Source organism: Coptis chinensis, chromosome 7 (assembly GCF_015680905.1).
Source record: "Coptis chinensis isolate HL-2020 chromosome 7, ASM1568090v1, whole genome shotgun sequence".
Lineage (NCBI taxonomy): Eukaryota > Viridiplantae > Streptophyta > Magnoliopsida > Ranunculales > Ranunculaceae > Coptis > Coptis chinensis.
Genome location: NC_141462.1, coordinates 47,295,439 through 47,322,014, shown reverse-complemented (window position 1 = coordinate 47,322,014; position 26,576 = coordinate 47,295,439). Strand labels below are relative to the sequence as shown.

The window sequence follows — 26,576 nt, the reverse complement described above, 5'->3', positions numbered from 1 at the left end:
TCCGGCGAACCCAGAAAGAAGTAAAACATGGCCTCTTAGTAAGGACCTTGTCAACAATTAAAAGATATGTACCAGCTCAAGTGCTATTACATAAAGCAAAGACAGTGATCATGGGACAAAACACAGAGATAAGAGTTCTCTGATCCAAGTTTGTAATTTTCTGAGAATATCTTCCTTTGGCATATGCATCAGGCATTTGGAACACAAGGAGTATTAAGTATAGACACACAATGTTCATTATTTGACTTCTAGGACCTATACATCTGAATATGAGGTCTTGGGTTCGAATTCACCAGCATCCTAGTTACTGACCACATTTAAAACAGGTTTGCCAATCAAACAAAAAAAATAAAAATAAAATGAGGGGCTAGGTTACGGTGATGCGGTCGCGCAAATAAACAGAGGAGTGGCTTTAGGTTTCAAGAAGTTCGCGCTTGATCCGGGGCGATCCACTAAGGAAATGAGATGAATCTTTAGAAGCTCATTGAACTGCCCTTCTGCTTTTTCTCCTCTTCATATCAGACAAATAATTTAAAATAAAGGAGAATTAATATTTTCAGGGATTGCGGGCAACCTAACCAATGATCAATCTGGTAAATCTCACGTACAGGAAAGGTTAAGATAATAAAAACATCCGTTATTTCAGAAACATTTCCCTACATAGACAGAGTTTTTCTTCTTCAATACCTCAATGCATTTATTCCATTTTCTTCGTCAATAAATATTATTTACTTATTTAGTTTAGAAAGCTTAAGATGCATTACAACTACTAAGGTCAGTTGTTATTTATGAACTATTGAACATATACATTAAAAAGGATAAGAATAAGTTATGATAACATACACATTTCAATGGAATAACAAGAACAAAGAGACCGAAAGGCATTGAAAACATGAAGACAATCGACTTGATAAGCAGAAACAAAGGGTTATACAAATTAGAATGCAATACAAAACTTAATGCTCATCTAAAGATGATCCAGGGTCACTTTCAGAGAAGATCTCTTCACCAAAAAGAAAGGCTTATTGGAAAAATCACTGATAAATTCCTCAAAGCGAAAAGTTATTCATAACATCCTAATTATTTATAATTAGATTAACATCTTAGGGTGTACACCAAGTCTCTTTATATTCTCTCTTATGTATCTGCAATCTGAGACAGCACTCTAACTTTTACGCCATGAACACAGACCATATAATCAAGATACCTCTGGCGCATCAGAACATATCTAGGGTTCTCTAGAATTCACTGAAACAATATAAAATTATTAAGAAGGCCGTTGTTTATATATTTTTGCTGCGTGGGAGAAAATCGGAACTAGTTGTGCTAGGTCATGAAACATAAATCTAGCTACAGAGTTTTATATATCTTCAAAGGAGTGCGTCAAAACGTCTATGGATGTTGAAATGAACTGACCTATCCACAGTGATTGATGACTTCTGAATAAAGAATTTTGAGCCTCAATTGATTGATGCCTGAGTCCTGATTCGTGAAGCTTATTAATAATAATAATCCGAGAGCGAATCCAAGAGCGAGAAATATCTTAAGAAAATATAGTATGTGTCTTTTAAAAGATTTTACCCATTCTTCATCATGCTAAGCAACATAGAGAGGATCTGCACATCAAATCCAACATAAGTATAAGTCTATGACCAAAAGATTATTCATTGCAAAAAACTGTTTTGTTATGTATAAAGAACTCCACAAGACATTCGACTTCCAGCTTCATCCATAGACCATATATTGAACCACATTTCCCCGTTGGCGGGGTGAAAGATACAGGGTACATTGAACATCACTAGTTCCTCTTTTCAACTACATATAATATTTGATGACCTCCACCTAAATGGAGGGTCAATTATTATGCATTCATGTTAACGCCGAACACTCCCTTGACATAATTTGGTATTGGTTGGTTTCTCGGATATATGCTTTGTAGATGCATCTTCTTCCCAAAGTTCTGACTCTCATGACAATAGACGAAGTAGTAGGGACATGTAAATGTGCAAAGCAAAAACAGCAAGTAGAAGAAATCAGTGTTTGGTATACCTGATTACGTGCTAATATCAGTCAGATTTTTTTATGCCATAACAACCTACAAGAATATGACAGAATTTGCAATTAGTTTAGTGCCATGTTTTCACAACGTTTGTGTGGGAAAAGGAATTTAGGCATTAAACTGTTAAACCATGTCTCCTTTGTTTATTCGAATCAGTCCTTTTCACCATCCGTCCCCACAACTCCAGTAAAATACTACCAGTTCCCTTTGTTGCGACCATCTTTATAGATTTAAAAAGGTGATTCCATTGGTCACTCATCAAATTGGATTGGGCAACCCTCAAAAAAAAAAAAATTTTACAAATTTACCATAAAGCCCAAGCCCAGCAACCAATTCAACCGGTATCACCAAAACGAACCCTCCGGGTCGTTTCTGTTTACACTCAAACGACACGACCATGTCGTCTGAGTGTACACTCAAACGACTTGACCATGTCGTTTTAGTGAAAAACAGAACGACTTCGCCAAGTCGTTTGAGTGTACACTTTCGGGCGACATGACCATGTCGTTTGAGTGTTACTTTGAGTTTGAGTTACACTCAAACTAGATGGCCAAGTCGTTTGAGTGTATACTCAAACGATATGGACAAGTCGTTTGAGTGTTACTCACACTAACACTGAAACTACGTGTCCATGTCGTTTGAGTGTGCACTCAAACTACGCGGCCATGTCGTTTGAGTGTGCACTCAAACTACATGACCAAGTCGTTTGAGTGTATACTCAAACGACATGGCCGCGTAGTTTCAGTGTTACTCACACTAACACTCAAACTACGCGGCCATGTCGTTTGAGTGTACACTCAAACTACATGTCCGCGTAGTTTGAGTGTACACTCAAACTACATGGCCGCGTAGTTTGAGTGTTAGTGTGAGTAACACTCAAACGACGGGTTCATGTAGTTTGAGTATACACTCAAACGACATGGCCGAGTAGTTTGAGTTTGAGTGCACTCAAACTACATGGCCGCGTAGTTTGAGTGTACACTCAAACGACATGGCCACGAACGATATGGCCGCGTAGTTTGTGTGTTAGTGTGAGTAACACTCAAACGACTTGTCCATGTAGTTTTTGAGTATACACTCAAACGACTTGGACATGTAATTTGAGTATACACTCAAACGACTTGGTCACGTGTTTGAGTGTACACTCAAACGACGGTGGACACGCACTCAAACGATTCCAAATGCACTCAAAACGATTTCAATTGAATTAGAAAAATTGAAATCCGATTTAAAAATTGGGTTAGAAACAACACAATTACATCAATAAAACTACATGCACTCTACACTCTTTATCTGTTATGACATAGTATCTTTATAACCAAGTTAAAACATGTAATCAAACATGCTACATGTAATCAAACATGTTATAAAATCTAAAATAATAATTTGTTTTATATCTAAACTTGTTATTATTATTATTTTTTCAATTGTGAATCATAAACTAGTTTGGGGTTTAGAGTTCAGAGTTCAAGGTTTAGAAATTTCGTACCAACATATTTCACTTAATTATTTGAAATAATAATTTGTTTTATATCTAAACTTATTATTTTTTATTTTATTTTTAAAATTGTGAATCATAAACTAGGTTGAGATTTAGGGTTTAGGGTTTAGAGTTGTTTACAAATTTCGTGCTAACAAATTTTACTTAATTATTCAAAATAATAATTTGTTTTATTTATAAACTTATTATTTTTTATTTTCTTTTTCAAATTTTGAATCATAAACTAGTTTGGGGGTTTGGGGTTTGGGTTTAGGGTTTACAAATTTCGTACCAACATAAAAAAAAAATTTAATTTCAAACATATTTGACTAAATTATCTAAATCTAAAATAATAATTTGTTTTATATCTAAACTTGTTATTTTCCATTTTTTTTATTCAATTGTAAATAATAAACTAGTTTGGGGGGTTTACAAATATATTTCATTCAATTATTCGAAATATATCAAAATTTCAAATATATATAGAATACTCATTCACTCAGTTTAGAGTTTAGGGTTTACATAGAATACTCAAGTTTCTCTACATACTCAAGTTTCTCTACAGACTCAAGTTTCTCTACACACTCAAGTTTCTCTAAATGGAACATGAAGATGAAGAAGAAGTATTTGAGGTAATGTTTGAGGTACAACAACAAATTAGAGAAGAACAACAAATTAGAGAAGGAGAAAATAGAAGATATGTTGAAAGTGAAGAAGTGGAACAAAATGTTGAAGGTCAAGGTGAAGAATTTGAAGATGCGACAAGTCGAGCAAATGAAATTCCGAGAAATCGTCGACGACAAAATGCAAACCTAAATAATGAGGTAACACTTGATTAAAATGAATACAAAACACTTAATTGATTGAATGAATGAATGAATGAATGGATGCAAAATGAATGAATACAAAATCCGAGCCCAAACGACATGGCTGGGTCATTTGGGAACACTACAGAACGACATGGCTGGGTCGTTTCATTACACTATAGCACTACATGGCCAGGTCGTTTCATTACACTATAGAACGACATGGCCGGGTCGTTTGGACTCTTGATGAAACTACATGGCTAGGTCGTTTGAAACTAAATGCAAATTGTTTGAGACTCTTGTTTTATTCTTCTATATGTAGAATTCTTTGCCGCTATCCGGGAACCGATCTTCTGCAAACTCGAATGATGTGGATTGTCAACCGATTTTAAGTGATACAACAGAAATTTTTACTACGGAAGAGGTATGATTGAGTAGGCATTGATTTCATTTTTTTTTTTTAAATTTTTAAATATAATTTTATTAGTGTATTAATAATAGTTGTTGTTTTTTATGTGTTTAGGTCTTTCATACACGTAGCGAGGCAATCGATTGGGCAACCGCTAGAGGAAGACAAGTTAATGTTGTTGTGGTCATTGAAAAGTCAGAGTGTGCCAAAGGAAACCGAGTAGCAAGATTGAATTTGGCTTTGAGTGCTTTCGGGTGTGTATCGGTCACACAAGAAGGAAGGCGAAGAGAAGGCTAATAAGAGAAGGTCGGAACCAAGAAATCGGGATGTCCATTGAAGTTAAAAGGTTTTTCAAACACGGCAGCTCGTCGATAGTTGGAAAATTGTCGCTTCTTAATGGTGTTCACAACCATCCATTGGCGAAGACCCTTGAAGGCATGCATTTGCTACTCGACTAACCGTTCCAGAGTTCGAGTATTTGTCAGAGATGAGTAAGTGTGGAATAAAACCTAAACAAATATTGATTCCATCAAGAATAGGTATCATGATAACATCTCTAGTATATCCCAAGTCTACACCGCAAGGCGTATAAGAGGAAATTGGATATGAACGGTCTCACACAATTACGAGATTGAGTGAGTTGTTAGCAAAAAGAACATTATTTTGAGGAGTTGAGACAGGGATGAGAATACCGAGGAGATAACGGGATTGTTATGGGCCCATCCAGAAGGTGTTAAGTTGGCTCGGACTTTTCCAACAGTTTTCATGTTAGACGCTACCTACAAAACTAACAGGTATCGGTGGCCTTTCGTACAGTTTGTTGGGGTGACTTCAACGTGGAAATCTTTCACCGTGTGTCGTGTCGCCTTGATCCAAACAACAGTCGACTATGAGTGGGCCCTGCATCATTTTAGTGGCTTGCTTGGTGACATAAGTCCATCTGTGATCGTGTCTGACAGGGACTTAGCCCTGATGAGTGCCGCTGACAGAGTTTTTCCTAACGCACAAGCATCTATGTAGATGGCATATCGCTACGTCGTCCTTTCAAAATGTTACGATATTTTTCCAACTACGAACTTGTAGAAAGGCCCAGTTCTCGTGGAACAACCGTAGTCAAATCGAAGACGAGGGTTATTTTCCAGTAGATGGGATGATTTGGAAAAATATTACGGGGTTGAGTACTCCATTTTGTTTGTTATTTGGCGAGAGACTTGGTTTCCTCCGCGGGATCGATTCGTATGTTGTTGGACTGACCAACACATTCACTTTGGGAGTACAACGACCAATAGAGTTGAAGGGTCTCATGCTCGGTGAAGCGTGTACTAGGAAATGCAAACCGTCATGATTTTTGAGTATGTTTAGCTTAATCCACCCGATTCTAGAGATCCGGATGTCCGAAATTAGAGCTACCTTCGAGAGAAGTATGATTGTAACTCAAAGACCACCACCGGATTCCTTTGTTTACGCGAACTCGGAGGCCTTGTCTCACGCAAGTGTTTAGACTTGTTATTTGAAGAAATAGATACCCGCGTAAAAGCGTGTTAAAGATGGAGAGATAAGGTGTTGGTGCTATTTGCACACGAGCCATGGACTGCCATGTGCTCATGAATTAATTGAGTTTGAAGAGCAAGAGCGGTCCATCCCTTTGATGACTATCGACCCCTTTTGGAAAACATTGTCCGCTTCTCCCAATGTGTCAGGTGGGTGTTGGTCCCGATGTTGCACCTTCGATGGACTTGTTCATGAATAGGTTTGCAATGGTTTCTGAATAAGAGCGAGAGGTTATGATTAGGAAGCTTATGGAGATTGCCGTACGTAAAGTACATGGCTAGTACCGCCTTGTGAGGAAGCAAAACCAAAGGTCGGCCAAAAGGTAGTCGCAGCAGCGAAAAGCTTCAAACCGGAGATGATAACTCTTCAAAGCGAGATCCATCTCATTTTAAACATTCTCAACGACCATGAAGAGTGGGTCTCGTCACAACCAAACATTATTCCCCACCCAAAACACCCATACTACACCAAGAAAGAAGTCTTCCCAAAACTACCAACCCAAAACATCCACACCACACCAACAAATAAGCCTTCTCCAAAACACCAAAAACAACCACACCAAGAAATAAACCTTCTCCCAAAACACCAAAAAAACAACCACACCACGAAATAAGCCTTCTCCAAAACAAATCACCACCATGAAATGAGAGATGGCTTAGACTTTGGAAAGACGAGTGGTCCTAAGGATTACGGGTTGGATATTCTGAAGAAATGCATAAATACATTGTTAGAGTCCATGACCCTGTTGGGCGATGGCAACTGCATGGTTATAGAGCTTTTGCATTGCATTAGGAAGAAGTCAAGAAGAATGGCCACGATGAGAAGGGAGTTGTCACGAAGAGCTTCGACAACCTCCCCTTTATTGTACTTTGTACAATCAAAGTGAGGTTTTTATTCGATGAAGGAAATCCTACATGAAGAAGGTTACGCACCACTTAAATAAGTGGATGAGCATGCCTTTTGTTTGGATACTTATTTGCTTCAAGATTTAATGTTGTCCTTATGCATTTAGGAGCTCGTCGGTGCTTCCTTCTCATGCACTGAACCCAAGCAAATCCCCGAGAGAGTGACCCAAGTGTTGGGTAGCGCACATGTTGGTGGAAATCATTTTGTCAATGTTGAACTTGTTGAAGATTGTCCGGTTCCTCCAAAGTCGCCAATGGCTTAGAGCTCGATATGATATTACTGAAAGTTAGAATTTGGCCTTGACAAAGAAGGCAATTGCAATTTATGGCATTGAACATTCCCAATTTAATATGGGAAAATGAGCTCGTTGAAGACCAATGATTACATGTTATCGACTAAGTTGTTTGTATGTTGTCGATATGATATTTTGATGTAATTTGTATTTTGATGTAATTTGGAACAAGTGTAATTTGATTTGATTTTTATGTTATCAATGTTAGGGCTTTTATTTGATTTGATTTGGAAATCGAAAGTAATCGACTAAGTTGATTCGACGGGCAATCGAGTGATTTTGAAATCGGCGATCGACTAAAGTGATATATTGATGTAATTTGATATTTTGATGTAATTTTGAACAAATGTAATTTTATTTTATTTTTGTTATTTGGAAATAATGTTAGGGCTTTTATTTGATTTGATTTGGAAATCGAAAGTGATCGATTAAGTTGATTCGACGGCAATCGAAAGTGATTTGGAAATAGAGCGCGATCGACTAAGTTGATTCGACGTCAATCGAAAGTGATTTTGAAATCGAATGATCGACTAAGTTGATTCGATGGCAATCGAAAGATCAACTAGTTGATTCGACCGCAATCGAAAGTGATTTGAAATAACGTTCAGTATGTTGTCAATAATGACCGAAACTACACGGTGAAGTCGTTTGGCTTTAATACAAAACGACCCAAATAGATCGTTTGGTCTAAAGGGCAAACGATGTGGCCATGTCGTTTGGCCTTTAGACCAAACGATGTGGTCATGTCGTTTGGCCTTTAGAACAAACGATCTTCATGGGTCGTTGAGATTAAAAGCGACCGATCTGCCGTGGTCGTCGCTTTTTGATACAAAACGATCTGCCGAGGTCGTTTGGCCTTTATGCCAAACGATGCGGTAGGTCGTTTGGAAGAAAATTTTTCAAAATTCGCTTTTGTTTTACAACACTTTCATATTCATCAAATTCCACTTTTCCATTTAAACATCAAATATCAAACACTCTCATTCATCAAATTCCACTTTTCCATTCAAACATCGATATCAAACACTCCCATTCATCAAATTCATCCATACATAAAATTCCATTCATACATTAAACCCTAAACCAAAACAAATTACATTCAAACATTAAACCTTAAATCCTAAACATTAAATTCCATTCAAACATTCATGCAAACATCATATTCATCAATTCATTCGGGTTAACAAAATTACAAACCCTAAACTGAAACAAATTACATCCATCAAACTAAATTACAAAGTTATAAACCCTAAACTTAAACAAATCAACTATAACCCCAATGTACTTGCACATAGTCAAGTTGTACACTGTTCAAGGAGGACCTTGCTTCCTCCTCGCATATCATTCCCAGCCAATTGCAGACCTCTCTCTAGCAAACGACCGGTTTCATCGATGACGCCGCTCGTTTAAAAAGAAAAATCAAGATAAGTTACCAATCGAATGCAAAAATCACGCTTAGAGAAAACTCAATTAAAAATCACAATACTTTACAATCGGTGAAACAGTTAGGCGTTGTCTCCGGGGAGGGGATGAATCGAAGAAGCTCAGGGTTCACCAAAACTACATGAGAATTCCTCGCATACCAAGTCATGTAGTTTTGATGACACTCCCATGGATAAGACGAAATAGGTCCTCGGTTGCAGAGTTGGATCACGTGATTCTGCCACGACTCCCAGTAAAGTAGCCCAATATTGGTCCAGCTCACTTCATACCCGCGTCCTGCCACAGTTCTTGTTCTCCAATTTGGCATTGGAGGATCTTTAGGTACAAGTTGCACGTGACCCAACTGACGCACCACCCTTGCGAGAGCGTAAAGCTCGACAATGTTGAAAAAACATAGCAATCCCTCAAAAAATGCAATGTCATCGATCGGGTTTGTATCTCTGATATTTTTGTAGGGATGCCAAACAACCTAAAACAAAATCAAATGTGTCATTAACAACTCTAATGATCAATTACTAAAAAATAAATATAAACAAACTTAAATACCAAATTGTCATTGAATTTAATACTTACATTGAACTCATTCAAATCATCAATTATCGCCGATAAAACTGCAATGCATACGCTTGTGTCGTAATAGTGTGGAGGAGCGGGATGTGTCTATGAGCACGCGGTGAGACGAGATATAGTTGAAATTTGGGACTGTCATGAATACCGGAAAATACTCATAGATCCATGCCTAGATATACACAAATAGTTAACATATTGATAGAGTAATAAAATTAACATTAAAAAAAAATAAACTCTAAAATATTCAAATTTTACCCGGAAGAGTCATATAGCCCTCAGAAACCCCTTTCACCTTCGCATTACATGTGGCAGCCCCAGACCTCTATATAAAAACGCCAAAATTGTCGCACCCCATGCATACTCTTCTATCTCAATCAATTTCAACAATGGCCTCGTGATAACATATAGGCACTCCAAATCCCGGACTTGTCGAGAAAACGGCACATCCAAAGAAAAAAAGCGAATAAAAGCTCTAACAAATCCGTTGAACATCCCGAAACTTCGAGGCCTTCTCTACCACATTCCCAAAGAGTCACATATATAGGGCTATCATGAATCTTGTTCTCAAAATGCTTCCGGATGAATTCTAGCCTTACTTTTGAAGTGAACTTGCTAGCTTCCATCTCCTCCTAATCAAATCAATAGGGAGCCCTGCACCAAGATGTAAGAGATTTATCGATTGTTGTAAGTTCAGCTCATCGTCCCCTTGCACCGCTCTTCCTCTAATCTGTGACTCCACAGATTTGGACAACATCGTCCAAAGTCACGATCATCTCTCCCAACCCGCATATGAAAGGTGTTGGTCTCCGGATGCCATCTCTCCACAAACGCAGAGATCAATGGTGGATCCATATGCTCGTGATAACCTTCCACGAGATCAAACAACCCAATCCTTCTCAACCGCGGCGGCAAATCTCGGAGACCTTTCACATTCATTTTTGAAATTCCATTGGGATAACTTCGCTAAGTGTGAAACACACTTCAACGCCCCCGCGATCCTCCTCAAAACAACCGAAAGCACGCATTAGATATATATGAACGAAAAACAAAATATTTTGTAAAAGAAAATCAAAGTACACAAGAAAAAAAAATATTACCCTTCTCTCCCAAACATCGCGGAAATGACATGCACCGCATAGTCATACAACAACTCGACTCATACGGGCCTCCCCATACACACCTCTTTGAAACTCCAAATCATCATTGGATTTTCTTACGAAAATCCAATACCGGAGGTGCTTCTTCCACCGGGTGGTACGCCTTTCTACCACATATTCTTCAACATCATCATCCCGCTCATCCTCCTCCTCACTCTCTTCCTCACTCTCCTCCTCACTCTCACTCTCCTCTTCTACTATATTCTTCCCTTTGTCTAAACCTACATCTAAACCTACATCTAAACCTACATTAGTATCACTATCTACACTATCTACACTATCTTCACTAAACGAATCAACCTCAGGAACCTCAGGAACCTCTTTTTCCAAATGGTCCCCTCTACGCGCTGATGCCGTTAAGCCGTCTGCCCTATGTCTTTTTCTTCCAACTGCATCACCGCTAGAGGAACCGCCACCAAACAATTTCTTAACACCCTTGAATGTAGTTTTTGCTACATTCTTCACATTCTTTGATCGAGGACCCATCGCTACAAAGAAAAATAAAATAAGTATTAGTAAACCATATTTAAATAAACAATGTACAAAGAAAACCACTAGAAAAAAGAGATCATCCCAGTCGTAAAACAAATGTACTTATAAGCTTGCTATGATAACTCCAAGTATATATGAAGAAATAGAATGAAGTTACACTATCCAAATTCTATCGAATTTTGGGCGAGTTTCCTTTGTTTAGTCAACATTTAGTATACTTAAACCCTGTCATAACACGAAATCAATAATGACATCCTTCCAACAACCATATGTACATAACACCCTATAAAATATTCAACCCACAATACAATTTCTATCCCTCGTCAAGCATAGGGGAAACCACCCAAAAACCACCTTGATTGTACATTCAAGAATTTGATAACCAAAGAAAAAGCTTCTCACCTATAATGCTTTTACCGCCAGGTTTTGTTCCCCTCAGATCCGACCTTAAGCAAGTACTCGTAAAAAGCTGCATGTAATCAAGGTCATTACTCATTAGTCAAGACTCAAGAACATAAGCAATATAAAAGGTGAGTAACGGAATGTACGAGACACTAATCATAAAATGGTAAAAGTATCTTCTCTTATAACATCAAGCCCTAAAGGAAAATACTAGGTATGAAAGATGAGCACTATGAAAGTTTAGCAACAAGATGTAAAGCAACTCATTTTTAATTTTCAAACGGGCTCTAAATCACATGTTTGGGGGTATCACCATGCTACCCCCCCTAAGGGGTAGCATCGCTAGTATTTCTCTAAGCGTATTATTACTAAAATGGAGACAATGTTGCACTAGTTCCATTCAAAATTCAAGAATCTAACATAAGGTTACACTGAAACAAATCCAATCTTCATACATTAGAGGAGGAATGAACAACCGTACCCCATTACAACAGAAACAAGATTCTACCAACAACCGTACCCCATTACAAATTCCAAACCATCAAATATTACCCATTTCCTAAAACAAGTAGTTAAACCAAGCCAACAAGAAATAGAACCAAGCCAATATGATTCTTACCTTCAAATTAGATATGAAACTTGATTCAAATTGGATATGAAACTTGATTCAGGAAAGAAAAACTCGATGGCTCAATTTGATTGTGCGATTCTCAATTACAATTGTACCGATTCTAATTGGATTGGGCGAGAATTGGAATGGTTTTTGGATTGGGCGATTCTAATTGGATTGGGTGATTCTAATTCGTTTTTGGTTAGGGTTCGAAGGGTTTTTTGGCCGAGTGCGCGAGAGAGATGACCGACTAGAGAAGGTTTTTCCGGTTTCGCGATGGAAGTGGGGGGTGTACTGGGCTTTTTGTTGGGCTTCGCAATTTGGGCTTGGGCTGGAGGCTGCCCAATCCAATTTTGGTGGCGCCCAATACAGGACCCATTCTTTATGTGACAAGTTAATATTCTGAAGACTAGCTAAACACATTCTAGTACTCCTGTCAGACGGCACATATAAATCAAACACAAGAAAGATGTCCTACCACCCCCAGCAAGACGGAGTGTAAGAATCAAATATTCACAACTTACAACACTAAAAGTAGAAAGAGAGCAATGACGTCCTAAACATAATACCCAACTAACCCTCATAACAAAAAACACGAGATAACTCAGCAACTGAATATCTCTAGCTCTCCACCATTAATCATCAAGTAATCAATATAACAAGGTTTTTATTCCAAGGTAAACAATAATGAAACAACAATGACTCAAGCCATTAATCCACATTCTGAATGCAGATGGAACTAGCATGACATGCACCTACACCAATGGCCAAATCGTTCAACTAAAAAGAACGTAACTTATTCAATCCACACTTTGCCGACTTGCCGTGTCAAACAATATTTGGAAATTCGAGGAAACCCAAATACATATCAACAAAGATGGAAGCCTAGAATACACACAATCGAGAAAAGACACAACAGGATCCTATAAGTGAACATGTCATGCTATAATTCTACCATTTAGTTAACTTTTATCATCTAGAACTTTTAATATTTCAATTAAGCACGTGACTCAAATGTTATAGATTCATGATTATTAAATAAGGAGTGTCAAGGGAAATCATGGACCGAGGTTATGCATAATCGTTTCAGCCATTGACATTGTTATTGCTAGCTAGGTAAAGTTCAACTGTCCATTCCCTATTTTCAATCATCTACTATAATTCTACCATATTGACTTGAGTAGCACTGATATATATGGAAACTCAACTTACCCACACTGTTGCCTCTTCTTGGACAGAGTCATAGAGTCATATTAATAATCCATATAGGGAAATGGACTCTTCCAAACTCAAAAGAAATTAAACAGGTACTCCCAAACACCAGCTTTACATCCAAATTCAGGTTTTCCAGTTGAAGAATCCCTATTTAATTACCTCATATATATTATTTTCAGAATATACATAGCTGCGCCCCACATGGGCTGCTCTCAGTTTTCCCACGTTTTCTAAAGATAACATCTAAGGTTGATGCATTTGTGAATTTAATTACTTTTTTTTGTTCATAATGATCATTATGTATGAACTATATTCCTATATAAATACCAAGCTCATTCCTCTAAATTCATCAAGAAAACTAAACTAATTGTGCAATACGAGAAAATTTTAAAGCTAGAATAATGGGATTGTGTACACGAGAATTTCGTTACTTTGTGCCTATTGGGCTTAGTCATGGTGCACGATATCTAGCTCGGGACTCACCACAAGACTTCCTAAGCGCTCATAACGCAGCTCGTGGGCACAAGTTGGTGTTGGACCCATGACTTGGGACAACAATGTTGCGACCTTTTTTGCTGCGCAGACTATGCAAACCGATGACCGGTACATGCAATTTAGTGCACTCGAAAGCGCTTCTTATGGCGAGAATCTGGGTGGTAGTACAGTGACTTCTCCGCTATAGGTGCGATAAACATGTGGGTTAGCGAAAAGACAATTCTATAACTACAACACTAACACATGCGACGGTGGAGAGTGCTTGCACTACACACAAAGTTGTATGGATGGAGCAATTCAATCGGACTTCGGGTGTGCTAAAGCTAGATGCAACAACGGGGGCACTTTTATCATTTGCACAGACATGCCAAACACCAGCTTCACAAATTCAGGTTTTCCAAAGGAAGAAAGAAACCAATAATTAAAAGGGGTACACGGAACCTCAAGACATTAGCAGCCAAAAACAAAATCGTGTTGTAGTGTACGTACTAATATGAGTATGTCAACATAATCACGCTAAAACCTGACTTACCTGAAATCTTCCTATATGATAATGTTCTAGAAGAGAAACAAAAATCATATTCACAGTCTAGTTATCTTCGACCGAAGACATCTCCTAGGTGGGGCGATTCGATTGGGCGGTCCACCTCGATCATTGATGTCACATCAGCCATTACTTGACCATCTTCGCGGAGGAACACTAAAGAAGAAAATGGCATTCTAGGGACGAAATGGGTATGGAAGAAATTTTGGATTGAGAAAAATAACTAAGACATGCTTCGTATGTGTCCTTGGTTTCATACTGAACCTTCGATTGTAAAGGGATGCATCGGAGCCGGAGCTCACTAAATAATTAGATCTGAACAAACTTCTTGGCTAGGATACCAAAACTTATGGGATTCATATTCCGTAACGCATAAATGTCTAAGAACCACCTTACTTATTGGCATGGACAACTAATAATGAGAGTCTAACTGCAAAAGTATTATTTAGTCACCGCTAATATTCAAGGAACAAAAGGATGTACACCGGTCTAAGAAACAATGTAGGCTAAGAAACTCAACTTTTACAATAATAGATGATGGATAGGAAGCTTAAAAAATTACTTTCGGGACTATAAAGCAATAGCGAGGCTTTTTTTGGTAGTTGCATCACCGACTATAGAATGCATCTAGGCCCCGTTTTGGCAAAGACGTGTAAGGACTCCTTATACTAGTTAGTTGACGTGGCATGGTGCACATAAGCAAATGATGTTTGGTTGGTAATTACCATAAATGGTAAGTACACGTGGGGGGGGGGTCGTTATGTGTTCATGAAAACATGTATAGCGGTATCTCCTTGATACCCTTTGAATTATTAAAAGAAAATCTTCCGCGTTATAGATAACAAAAGAAAATCTTCAACACTAAAAAGAATGAATTTTCCGCGTTATAGATTTGCTCTAATCAAGATAACAAATGGTTGCACGGGGACAAAAGTATCTCAAGTTTTAGTTCTTCAAGAAATGATCCTTTCATAATTAGTTCCGTAATGTTTCATCCGAATTGTAAAGCGAACTTTGTAGTTTCCAGAAATGATTTTACCGAAAGTACAAATGCAAAAGGGAGAGAAGAGGGCAAGCAAATGAAGAACATTTACTCATTATGCAAACCGGAATGCTTCACACAAGGATGTTTGGATTTACTGAGGAAGTGAACGATTATAAAGGGGCATAATCTGAATGTGTAAATGCACAATCTACGAGGTAGCACATATACCTTGAGTTGAGCTTACACGCTCAAATAAATTTACATTCGAATCTACAGATAATTGAGATATATATTCACACTAACATAACCTAATAGTAGGGTTCATATTATTGATATATATTCACACTAACATAACTGATAAGCACCCAAAAGTGTATTATGAAACCCCATTGAGACATATAAAATTTGGTTCATTATGTGTTTAATAATCATGAAATAAATATGTTTTCATACTTTTGCGGGTATTTGCAAAGAAACATGGAAATATTGGTTAAACCTGCAATAAAACACGAGGAACAGCGATATATGAATTCTCCCAAATCCACGCTGAAGCATCAAACTTCCAAAGCTCCTACCTCTCGAACCGGGACTCGAATCGACAAGAGAGCTGCTTTCGGATAATCGTATGATGAACTCTACACGATAGGCGGAAGTTGTAAAACCGCCCAAAATACCGGACGACATCGATCGCATATGGACCCACTATCTTGGGGCCACAAGATTGGATGAGTCATCAATCATGGAGCATGTCAAGACAAAGATAACAAATTATTGGTGCAAAGTTGACACCTTGCATGTAATAAATTAGATTAGGTGTTAATAGTGAAAAAAAAAAAAAGGCAAGGTGTCACTTTGTTTTAATGTGGTAGATAAAAATGAATCAATATGGTTTGATAATTCACGTGGGAGGAAATGAGATTTCTCTCAAATGGAGAAGAAATTAGACAAATGTGGGGACACTCCAATTACTCCCTTGACTTATTTTCCTCACATAACATTATTTTAGTTCCTTAGTGAAAATGAGAAGTAAGTTTTTGATTTTATTGAAAAAAGCTTGTAATAGTTTTAATGGAGGAACACTTGTTCTTCTAAGAAATAATAGAAGTGAGTTGGTTGTGGATTTTCTTCTCTCTCTCTCTCTCTCTTTCTCTTTTGAGCTTTTATTAGTTCACAAGTCCTTGTCCCAAGGATCATGAGCTAACTTCCCTTTTGGGGAGTTAATCCAACTCATGTGAGGGAAAAACATTGGTTGTGAGTTTGGTAGGTTTTTAGGATGAACAACTAACACTACATCCTATCCCAAAATGATAGTTGGTGTAGTGTCTAGTTAGGAATCAAACAATGAGCTTAGAGATAAGTCATTGTTTGGTTTCACTTGCTAGCATGTATGAGCTCTTAAGTGAGCCATGCATGCTAGGGATCAATTCTATTTTTCCATTAGGGACTTGTCTATGAGTCTAGGAAGAATCAAAACCTTTTTCAAATAAACAACTAATGATAGTTTCACATGAGGAGGATTAACTCTCCACCTTTCTTTTTAGAAAATTGTATTTTGTTTAAGTGCATGATTTCAAACTTAAATGTTTTGCTTTAATGTTTGTTAGGAAGAAACCTAGTATTATAACCTTACTCCTTAGTTCCTTTATTGTAACATCCAATTTGTAGTTGTTCTATACTTTAGGTAGTTCGAATCCTTATTCTAACTCTACTCAACGAAGATCGTGAGTAAGGTACTTTGAGTGCTTTTACATCAAACTTAGAGAGTTCAAATCTCTAAGTAGTGTTCTCCAAGCATATATCAAATGGCGCCGCTGCTGTTCTAAAGCCATAGAACTTGTGCTAAAGATCGGAAGTTGCATCAAGGGGGAACCCCCATTCTCTTTCTTCTTTTACGTTTCATTTGTTTTTACGTTTTTTTTTGTTTTTTTTTCGTATTTTTTGCCTCGTAAACAACCTGTTCGCTAAAAAAAATTTCGTTCCACTGCCAGGTTCCAAAAGTTAGGACTGGGAAACATCATTGTAGCAAATTATAAGACTTCTGTGAAAATTCGAAGTCATTCTGAAAAAAAAAACCCAGCGCGGCGTGGTGGAGTCGCGTCTTGAGTGGGACCAGCGTCCTCGGGTGAATTTCTTCTCATATTGCTCATTTTCAGCAACCAAAGATCTCCTCGATCCACCTTGATCCTTTTCCGGCCCTAATATTTGGTCCAAGATCGAAAAAATTCGATAATCCTTTGGGATTAATCGCGTCGACGGATCGAAACGTCTGTTTCATATCTTTGGCGAAAACGCGGGAAGCTACAGGTTCCAATTTTCAGTATTATTGTAATTTATTTATATTATTATTATTATGTTTTTCTGCATGTATGCCATGTATATAGTATTAGGAAAAATTTATGGATTATTATTTAAGCTTTAGCCTCGAATTATGCATGAATCAAATTCGTATACCGGTAAATATTTATATACGATTACACGGACATGAATTGCATATGAATGTATATTTACATATTAATGGTATTGTATTGCATGGGTATATGTCTTTCTACGTATAAATGTTGCTTGTTAAATGTTTGATATTTCTCTACGATATCATTACCGGTATTGTCTAATATGTCGATTTTGTCAAGAAAGAGGAGAACATTCCAACGAGGGTTAAAATCTTAGTTGGGTAAGTTGTTTCTAAACCTACGGGTAAAGTCAAGCTCTCTATAGGACATTCGCAATCTCAATGAGTATTGTCGAAATCGATTTATTATGCAATACAAAGAGTCGATTTTTAGTTTAGGTATAAAACTTTGCATGTTTAGTTTTGTCATCTATTCTCATGTGTATGTATCTTGTATTAGGTATGCTAATGTATTTAGATACGCATTATGAGTGATTCAAATTAAGCTATTCTTGTTGATATACATTTACGTAATATCGATTTACAAATTAGCGCACATATACGTATTATTCGATGTATATTTATTTGCCCCGCATCGCATGGAAATATTTATCGATGACACAAGTTTGCCTATTCAGATATAGCTATAATGCATTTGAGTAGAGTACCTTCACATGCTACTCGCACCTAGTATTGTATGAGTAGATCGTGATTTGTATGTTTGTATTTTAAACCTTGCATAAATCTTTAAAAAAAAAAAAAATTAAATTAAATTAAATTAAAATTAATTTAATACCACCTTTGCATAAATTTTAATTCCATAAATCTTAATCATATTCCAATGGTGTCTAGGAAACTTGAAAGATTGAGGTTACTTAATTAGAACCGTGTTTGCACGGAAATCCTCCCTCATATCTATCTTGTGACCTGGCTGTTGGTTTATGCACACGTATTCCTAGCTTCAACAAGCTTTCGTTAGCGGCCTTTTTAGCATATGTTGTTCAACACTAATGCTTAAGATAATAATAAAATTCGAGTCCTCATAATTCCTTCTGTAAAGTTAGATCTAATTTTATGCTTGCATGAGATTAAGGTCCGGTTCCACTAAAGAAATTGAACAAACCTATCGTCGAAAAAATACGATAAGCAATTCGTAAGTTCTCACATAAAAATTGTTCTTCTTCTCGCTAATTACCTTCATCACAATCCTTCGTCGCCATCAACTTCTCGTCATTATGGCCGACGATCCTCCACCATGAGAAGCCCTCTCGGACTTCTATCTTTGCATTACGGAAGGACCTTCTTCCCCGCATTAAACTTGAGGACATTGTCGGTGATTTTTCGTTATCCCACCAAACGCGTCTTCAGTTTTGTTACCAATATATCATGGTTTGGAGCACGAAAACCGCATAATCATCTTCGTAGACTTCAACAAGTGGCAACAACATTTTTCATCATCCAGCCAGCCTCTAAGGAACAACTCTTTGCTTCGGTACGTTTCCATTCACTTTAGCGGAAAAAGCATCAATTTGGCTAGCGGGACAACAATCACAATCCATAGACACATGGAATAAACTAGTTCAAGCTTTTATGCTTCAGTTTTACACTCGAAGAAAAAAACAACCTAAATGCTTCGAAAAATTCAATTCTTCCGTCAAAATCCTCATGAATCCTTTTACTTGAAGCATGGAGTCGCTTTCTTCGATCTTACGTTTAGAATGTCCTCACCACCAACTAGAAAAAGTCTGTCCCTTGTTCGCTCATTCTTTAATGGTCTCGTCTCGATCATCAAAAAGAAACTCTTGATATAATGAACGGAGGTTGCTTCATGGACAAAGGAGCTACTGAAGCTTATACTTTTCTTGAAAAACAAGCGAAAAAAGGTACACACTGGGGTAACACTGAGCCGTCTAGATCATCAAAGGATACTGTTACAAAAGCCACATCTATTTTTGAGGTAAAACCCGATCCTAAAATAAAAAATTTGATAGAATCCCTAACTAAAAAAGTAGATGCCCTTGCAGTTCAAGTAAACGATCAACTACCAAAACCAGTCATGAACGTTGATACCACTCCTTGTGTCCTTTGTCTTAGTCCTGATCATCCTGATGCATATTGTCCTTTGTTATATGTTTCCCCTACTTAACAAGCGGAGGAGGCATGTGCATTCAACATTCCCAATGCACCGTGGAGACAACATCCGAATTTCGCTTGGCGTCAAAATAACCAACAAATGGGGGCTCCTCCTGGTTTCGCTAACCAACCTGTTCGACCTACCAATAATTTTATTCCATACCGCCAAGGAAATAATCAACAATACCAACAAGGTCAATTTCAAAATAATTCTAATGCTAATTATCAGACCAACCGCAGCCTTTGTTCCAAATTAAATCCAAATCCCAACTATAATCAACAACTTCTAAGCAATAATCGAGAACTACTACCTGTTGCACAACCTGCGCCAACCATTACGGATAGGACAAATGAGACTTTCCTGGCTTACATGAACCAACAGTCTCAAATTTTAACGTCTATCCAACAATCACTTCAGCAATTGGCGCAAGAAAAGAGTCGAAAAGCGTGTTTTCTGCACAAGCGGTTCCAAACCCTAAACCAAAGAACCGCGACCTTTGAATCGACCAATGCCCCTGGTACAAGCACCACCAACCAAGGTGAGGTGCATGCAATCACTACTCTACGATCTGGAAAAACTGTCGACAATCAGATACGTATGCCAGATAATCAACCAAAAGAACAGGAGGGTTCCAAGGAATCTATTTCTAATAATGAACCTACGGAAGATTCCCCGGATGCAACAAAGTCAACACCTCCGAATGTAGGAAACAAGCAAGTAGACCCCTTTGCCAAATTCCGCCCTAAGGCACCGTTTCCAGCACGCTTAGCAAAGAATAAACCTGATGACAATTTTGCTGAAATTCGAGAGACTTTTCAAAATTTAACAATAAACTTACCTTTTCTCGATGCCTTAAAATTATTACCAAAACATGCAAAATTTCTGAAAGATATGTGCACCACAAAAAGAAGAACTAATGTTCCTCAACAAGCGTTCCTCACTGAACAGTTTCCCTCCATTACCGAACACAATGGTATAGTAAAATACAAAGACCCTGGTAGACCAACGGTTCCATGCACCTTAGGTGACAAATACACGACTCTTTGCTCGCTTCTACTAGACCTAGGAGCTAGTGTGAACTTACTTCCATATTATTTATTTAAACAACTAGGTCTTCATGAACTTAAACCTACCACCATGACTCTACGGTTAGCGGATCGTTCCATAAAGTATCCAAAAGGAATTGTGGAAAACGCCCTTGTAAAAGTCCAAGATTTCTTCTATCCTGTAGACTTTGTTATTTTGGATACAGAGGTTTCATGTGATCCATTCCTATCATCTTAGGACGTCCGTTCCTTGCCACTGCTAATGCTCTTATTAATTGTCGAGATGGTTCCATGACCATGTCCTTCGGAAATCTTTCGGTCGAGGTGAATGTGTTCAAGTTGATGAAACAACTTCCAGAGCCTGACATTGATGGTGAGGTTAACAGGGTTGACAGCATTCCGCAAGAGTATTTTACAAACTCTTTTCCTGAAGATGAAGTGTACCGATTTCTTTCCTTTAGCGACTCTGAGTTTGAGGACGATGATTATACACAAGAAGTAAATGAGTTATTAGAGTCAGTACCATTATTTGACCCTACAACAGTGATGTCAAGTAACTTGGATGATCATCAATCTGTTTACTACATGGATGATGATCTTCCTCAAGAATCTTTAATACCCACTCCGCCCACCCCTGAATTAAAACCACTTCCTTCGGAATTAAAATACGTACAGCTTGATGCTGATGGTCGTCACCCAGTTATTATTTCTTCACAATTAACTGACGATCAGGAAGCTCGTTTAATTAATGTCATTCAACAACATCGTTCTGCTATTGGATGGTCCCTAGATGACATTAAAGGCATTGAACCTAATGTGTGCACCCATCGATACACCGAAGAAAAATGCAAAGACGTCAGCGTGAACCACAAATACCACCTAAACCCTACCATGAAAGATGTGGTCCGAGAGGAAGTGTTAAAATTACTAGATCGCGGGTATTATTTACCCTATCTCCGATAGTGTTTGGGTGAGTCCCCGCATTAACGTAGTTCCAAAGAAATCGCATTACAGTTGTGTGCTTGAAATGATAAAGATGAATGCATTTCCGCGTATCGATCCCAAAAATGGCTTAATATGCATTGACTATCGCAAACTTAATGCCGTCACTCGTAAGGATCACTTTCCACTTCCATTCATCGATCGGATGCTTTCGAACGTTTAGCCGGTCATGCCTATTCTTTCTTTCTTGATGGTTATTCGGTTATTTTCAGATAGTCATAGACCTGGCGATCAAGAAAAGACAACGTTCACTGTCCCATTTGGTACATTTGCATATAGATCGAATGCCTTTTGGCCTTTGCAATGCACACCGGTACTTTCCAACGCTGCATGCTTCATATTTTCAGTGATATGGTTGAACGGTTTATGGAGGTATTCATGGATCGACTTCTCAATTTATGGAGATTCTTTCGATAGTCGCTTTATCAAATCTTGAAAAAGTATTTACACGCCAGTGAAGAGAAAACCTTGTTCTTAATTGGGAAAAATGTCATTTCATGGTTACTAAAGGAATAGTTTTAGGACATATCGTTTCAAAGGACGGAATCGAAGTCGACAAAGCTAAGATAGAAAAAATTGCTTCACTTCCTATACCAAAAACAGATTCGAGACATTCATTCTTCATTCTTAGGACACACGGTTTTTCTATAGAGATTTATTCAAGATTTCTCAAAGGTTGCTAGACCTTTAACCAATCTCCCCGCTTAAAGATGCCGCTTTTGATTTCAGTTTCGGTTGCAAACAAGCCTTTGAGGTATTAAAACCGCGATTAACTACCGCCCCCATAATTCAACCACCGATTGGTCTAAACCTTTTGAATTAATGTGACGCCGAGCGACTATGCTATTGAGCTGTACTAGGGCAACGCCGAGAAGATAAGCCGGTTGTCATTTACTATGCGAGTAAAACCCTTAATGAAGCTCAACGAAACTATACCACCACCGAAAGAGTTTCGCCGTTGTATATCGTTAGATAAGTTTCGTCCTTACCTAGTGGGTTCTCCAACTATTGTCTACACCGACCATGCGGCACTTTATCTATTAGCGAAAAAAGATGCAAAACAAAGGTTGATCCGATGGATTCTCCTTTTGCAAGAGTTTACTCGAAATTAGAGATAAAAAGGTAGCGAAAATGTGGTTGCGGACCATTTATCAAGACTTGTCGCTGATGTTGATACCGATCATCAACCTATCCGTGATTCCTTTCCGATGAACACTTGTACTCTATTTTTCGTCCCTTTGGTACGGCGACATAGTAAATTACTTAGTTACCGAGGAAGTTCCTTTATCTTGGTCTCGTAAATGACCGGAAAAAGTTTTTATCCACTGTGAAATTCTATTTCGGGATGATCCCTACCTCTTCAAGTATTGTTCGGACCAACTAATCCGCCCGTTGCATTCCGGGAACACAACGATGTGTTATCCTTCCGCCATGAACAATCTTGTGGTGGTCATTTTAGTGGTAAGAAAACTGCGGCCAAGGTTCTACAATGTGGTTTTTATTGGCCAACACTGTTTAGAGATGCACATGAGCATTGCAAAGCATGCAATCGCTGCCAGCAATTAGGTCGCATTACTCAACGTAATATGATGCCCTTAAATCCAATTCTAATTGTGGAAATCTTTGATGTATGGGGCATCGACTTCATGGGTCTATTTCCAAATTCTCATGGCTTCCTATACATACTTGTAGCAGTTGACTATGTGTCAAAATGGATTGAGGCATTGGCATGTCGTGCTAACGATCATAAAACGGTGGTTTTGTTTGTAAAAGAAAATATTTTCTCTCGATTTGGTGTTCCAAAAGCTATAATTAGTGACGGGGGAAAACATTTCTGCAATAAAATTTTTGAATCATTAGTAAAGAAATATGGAGTCACGCGAAAAGTGGCAACTCCAGATCATCCTCAAACCGGTGGTCAAGTAGAAGTCTCTAATCGAGAAATAAAATCCATTTTGGAAAAAAGCATCAATCCTTCTAGGAAAGATCGGTCTCTACGATTATCCGATGCCTTGTGGGCATACTGTAATGACTTTTAAGACACCTATAGGGATGTCTCCGTGATCGCCTCATTTTTGGAAAACCTTGTCATCTGCGGTTGAACTTGAGCACCGTGCTCTATGGGCCATCAAAAGCCTCAATTATAACACTAACATGGCAGGTAAAAAGAAAATTGCGCTTAAATGAGCTTGAGGAAATTCGAGTGATGCCTATGATCTCTCAAATCCTATAAAGCCAACATGAAAAGAGTGCATGACAAGCATATATTGCGAAAAAGAGTTCAAAGTCGGTCAAAAGTTTTGATGTACAACTCAAGATTACACATTTTTCCAGAAAATTAAAACTTCGATGGTCCGGTCCTTTCATCGTCTGCTGTCACCCCTTATGGGGCTATCTCTCGTGAAAAAACGAAAATGATGGTAGCGAATTCCAAGTAAATGGCCACTTTAAACATTATCATGAGTTGCGCTCTCGGATGTCGAAGAGACTCTTCTCGATGATCCAATCTACCACGCACTAATAGATTCGCTGGTGTACTTCTTTCCATGTATTTAAACAGGAAAAGTATGCCATTAGGGTAGCCGGGCCCTCTTCTATTTTCTTTTCTAAAATTCCCTAGAGTGTGTGGTTGCAAGCGCCGGAACCTTAGTCCACAAAAACTCTAATTCAGAACTGAGTATAAATGTCTTCTGATAATAGAGCAAACGTGCCTCCAGGAAAACAATGGGTACCAAAAATTTCAACTCCTTCTTTCTCCTCCCTTTTCTATTCTCTTCCTCGCGAACTCCAACTCATCATTTGGTCCAAATCTCACCCATCTCGAATTGGTAATGGTCGTAGTACTTTTGCTCGAAAGCGACGAGCGAAAAGGATGGGGTGGTGTATGAACTGTCAAACTCCTTTCTGTCCAAGTCTTGATCTTTTATCCGAGATGAGCCGGTATAAGGTATATTATTGTCGACACCACCAGCTCAACAGATAAACTTCGCCGTCGTCCCGTTGCTCCCACAGTTGGGATTCGTCTTGAGGATCTGACGTTAAAAGACTCACATTCGTCTTGAGGATCTCACATTTGAGGATCTGACGTTAAAAGACTCACATTCGTCTTGAGAATCTGACGTTAAAAGACTCACATTCGTCTTGAGGATCTGACGTTAAAAGACTCAACATGTATATACACGTTTTGTTTTATTAGCACCCAGCATGGTGCCCAAAGAGAGTCGTGATATGCACCATCGGATATTTCATAGTTCGTACGGGCAATGGATTCCCCCAGGCCAACCCCATTCAGTTTTCTATGTGACTGTTTCGGGGCGGTTTGAGGCTATACCATATGTACTAAGGGTAATATTATTATTAGACCATTGCACATTGGTCAAGGATGGTACCGTCCTAAACCCTAGGCCCCCAAAACATAAAGGATAAGCCACAGTCTGGCTGGATTGGGTTCACCCAGAGCCGACATGAAAGTTGCCTGAGTTAAGCTGTTTGTGATGTGTTGTTTTATTTGGATTTCCGGTGTTGTCGACCGCGCTCTTCTCGACTTGTACATTTGTATATAAAGGATAAATAAATAAAACCAAAGATTGTTAAAAAAAAAAAAAATGATTTTGAATGTGATTTTTCATATTCTAGTGGATGACATTTTTAATATCGATCGTTTTGATATCTCATCCGCTAAATTCGAGTTGAAACGAATCAATTTCCACGTTTGAAATTTCCTCAACTTTTCGACATAAGAGGAATTTATGTAATTCATTTGTACTTGGGCCAAAAATTTTGACCCGACCCAAAAACCCAAGATCCGGGTACAAAGCCTACGCGCGGGGCACCCACACGTCCACCCCCCTCACTTCTTCTTCCACAAAAAACGGATCTTGGTCCCCTCACTATCCACTCGCGCGCGCGGCATACCAGCAGAGAATTCGACCCGCGCACGCGGGCCAAACTCCACCAACCTCAACCCCCTTCCTCCAGCACCACCTCCTCCACCTCCTCTTGATATTTGCACCATCAAAATCTAAATTATACCGCGCTATGGCAGCACGAAGACGAATTACAGTCGAGAGAAATTTCACAAATCTCTATAATTCCGGGATGTTTCACCCATTTTTTGATGAGGAAATTGAAAGTAGAGAGTGGGAATATCTATTGCATCGAATCCCAGCTCAATATTCCGAAGAATTGGTGTTGAAATTTTATAATAATGGAGGTTTCCGGGGTGACGAATTTTGGATTACGGCGGATGGGATGGAACGTGAACTCACGCTGGAGTTGATTTTGAATACCGCAGATTCCGATTAACTCGATAGCCCGACCCCTCGTTATTGTCGAGTATCCCGACCACGAGGGATTTGATGTTTGACACGCTTCTCGGGGGAGTACAACACCGCTCGAATCGTGTACCAGCATTCGCCGACGTAACCAATTAGCCGCCACTCAATGGTTGGCGACAACGCCATTGGAACTTCAAAGACGTCCGACGTGAACAAGACTTTCTTGCACCCATCGCGTGGATCCTACAGGAGAGGAAGCACACTTTCTGTATGGTCCACTTCCCGGGCCATATTCTTACGACCCGCGTCAAA

General features: G+C 38.5%; 1 long non-coding RNA gene across 1 annotated transcript; it reads right to left on the bottom strand.

The window, feature by feature from the left end:
- Nucleotides 1-438: 438 nt before the first annotated feature.
- Nucleotides 439-2,220, bottom strand: LOC147487736 (uncharacterized). The gene is made up of 3 exons (XR_015202304.1): nucleotides 2,050-2,220; nucleotides 1,582-1,616; nucleotides 439-1,482 (listed from the first exon to the last, which is right to left on the bottom strand). It is a non-coding gene; the product is annotated as an uncharacterized LOC147487736 (long non-coding RNA).
- Between the last annotated feature and the right edge of the window lie 24,356 nt (nucleotides 2,221-26,576).